Genomic DNA, 2,763 nt, shown 5'->3' on the forward strand with positions numbered 1-2,763 from the left:
TTTTACTGCGGATCCCCGTTTTTTCTTTTTTAGTGAAAAAATCATTTTTCGGGTTAGTGCATGCTAACTCATGTTAGCGCGCGCTAACAAAAATAGCAAAAAGTAACAAAATAAACGTTTTTTTGTTAGCGCGCGCTAACATGAGTTAGCGCGCACTAACCCGAAAAACGGAAGTTAGCATGCACTAACTCCCGATTTTTACAAACATTCGGGGGGAAAAGTGATCGTTTCTTTTTTTACCCAATATATTAATGAATTTAGAAAATTTCGTACGATATTTCAATTCGTTAGAAAAACGATTCACATCCCTACAGACCATGCAACTGTATTCTCGTCTCCTCTCCTTCCTCTGGCACTGGAGAGTTGATCTCTGCTCCCATCAGTCCTCACACTGTCATAGACAGATCATGCTACCATATTCCCCAGCCCCTGCCCCTTACATACTGGAACATGAACAAATCATATTGCCACCAATTGTCAGACCTGGGGGAGAGATTTAACATTTGAGATTTATCTTGAATTTTTAACTGCAGAGTAATTTGTCTGAGAACAAACCTTGTACTGTCAATGTGATGTTGTCCTGCTAACTTCATGGAGTGCCCCCTAGTCTTTCTATTATCCAAAAGAGTAAATAACCGATTCACATCTACCCGTTCTAGACCTCTCATGATTTTAAACACCTCTATCATATCCCCCCTCAGTAGTCTCTTCTCCAAGCTGAAAAGTCCTAACCTCTTCAGCCTTTCCTCATAGGGGAGCTGTTCCATTCCCTTTATCATTTTGGTTGCCCTTCTCTGTACCTTCTCCATCGCAATTATATCTTTTTTGAGATGCGGCGACCAGAATTGTACACAGTATTCAAGGTGCGGTCTCACCATGGAGCGATACAGAGGCATTATGACATTTTCCGTTTTATTCACCATTCCCTTCTTAATAATTGTTTAAAAGATTTTTAAAAGGTTTCAAAGTATTCAAAAGATGGCATTTGGAATGCTGTAAAAAGTGGCCCAAAACAGTTATAAAACTAAGAAAATTCTGTGACAAAACACCAGTGTCCACCTAAGAGAAGTTAGAAGACTTTATAAATGATTTTAATTTGGGAAAAATCTGTTGAGGAAAGCTTAATTTTATTATGGGACCATGTGACTTATTTCTTCACATAAATTAGGGTCTGGGATATTGGGGAACTACTTTAAATTGTCCAGTGGTACGAGCTGGGGAAAAAAATTGGTTCATAAGTCAAATTTTTGAAAAAGTTAAGACTCCCTTCCATGTAAAACCTCGGATCCAATCCACGTTTTCAAAACTACACTCTCCATTTTACGGAAGGTTGCTGTTAATTCCCCATCATTTTGTGAGAAGAGGATGAGGGGCTACAGTAAAAAGGCCAGTGGAATTATACGCTGAAGTTCTCAGCTAATTGTTTAATCTAGGTCTCACTTAGGTCTCTATTTTGACTCAAAATTGTTAAAAGTTTATTCCAGTAATTTAATATAAAGAAGATGGGTGCCACTATGAGAAAACCATATTAAAACTTTCCTCAAAAAATCATTTGGGACTTTTTAAGCTGATGTCATCGTCAGTGTAAGCTTCTCTCCAAACTGTTACAGAGAGAATTCAGTCAGTCTGACAGCTGGCAAAGAGAGCAGACACGTTTTATACCTTAGCTCTTCCAGAACCTGTTCTAAAGTGCCAGTGTTGGGTTTGAGGCATAATGTGGACTCTTAGTCGCAGTGGTGATGACTCCTCCCATGGGGAGGGGCCCCGTGGGGAACCACAGCGAGAGGCTGAACTGAGAGAGCAGACACTTGAGCGGAAAAGCTTTATTGTACTGCTGAAGATAGATGATACTTGCACAGGAATGGATGGCACCAAAGTCCAGCAATGTGCCAATATGCTCAGACAGTCTCAGATGTAGATGGTCTCACCCAGATGTCCTAGGTTGGTAGTGTTCCGCAGAGTGGGATAAGCCGAACCTGAAGGGTGGAAATGGAGAGCTGGAGCATAGAGGAACTCACTGAAGAGTAGAGCAGGAATCCTTCTGGTAGATGATGAAGGTGGGACCCGAGGTCTGTGGTGCAGGATACCCTGAGCTGGATAGACCCTCGAGGAGCGAGTACCCAGGAGCGCAGATGATCCTGAAAAGAGAAGAGAGACCCCCGAGGAGCTGTTGTCTGAGTAGTTAGTAGAAACCCCAAAGGGTAGTTGGAAGCGAGAGGCTCCCAAGGAGCAAGATACCCCGGAGGGTAGCGAGGAGTCTAAGCGAGCAGCTTAGAAGCGGTCAGAGTAGCTAAACCGAAGTCCTTGCTAACTCGTTCGTTAGGAGCGGAGCGGAGGCTTAAATATTGACGTCATGTGGTGGGGACGCCCCCGAGGTTCCCGCCATGATGTGTAGATAAGTGTAGGCAGCATGCGCGTGCACACCCTAGGAGGCCACGGGAAGGAGCATGGCGAACGGGGACACCCATGCTGTATTGGAGACGCCAAGAGTTTCGGCACTCGGCACCGGAGGCAGCCATCTTACCCATGGAGGAGGAGAAAGGCAAAAAAGAGGTGAGGCAGAGCGACCGACGGACGCAACAGCCAGAAAACCTTAGCATAAGCACAGAAAAGGAAGGGACATAATTCAAAGTGAATGAAAATTGAGCTTTTATTTTATCCATTTTTTATTCTTTAATTATTATTCTCAGTTTCTTTTTTATTCTTTAGTTTATTTTACTTTTGTATTAAATGTGAGAACCGTGGATGTCTTTTATTGTAAAC

This window comes from Rhinatrema bivittatum, chromosome 16 (genome assembly GCF_901001135.1).
Source record: "Rhinatrema bivittatum chromosome 16, aRhiBiv1.1, whole genome shotgun sequence".
NCBI classification, from domain to species: Eukaryota; Metazoa; Chordata; class Amphibia; order Gymnophiona; family Rhinatrematidae; genus Rhinatrema; species Rhinatrema bivittatum.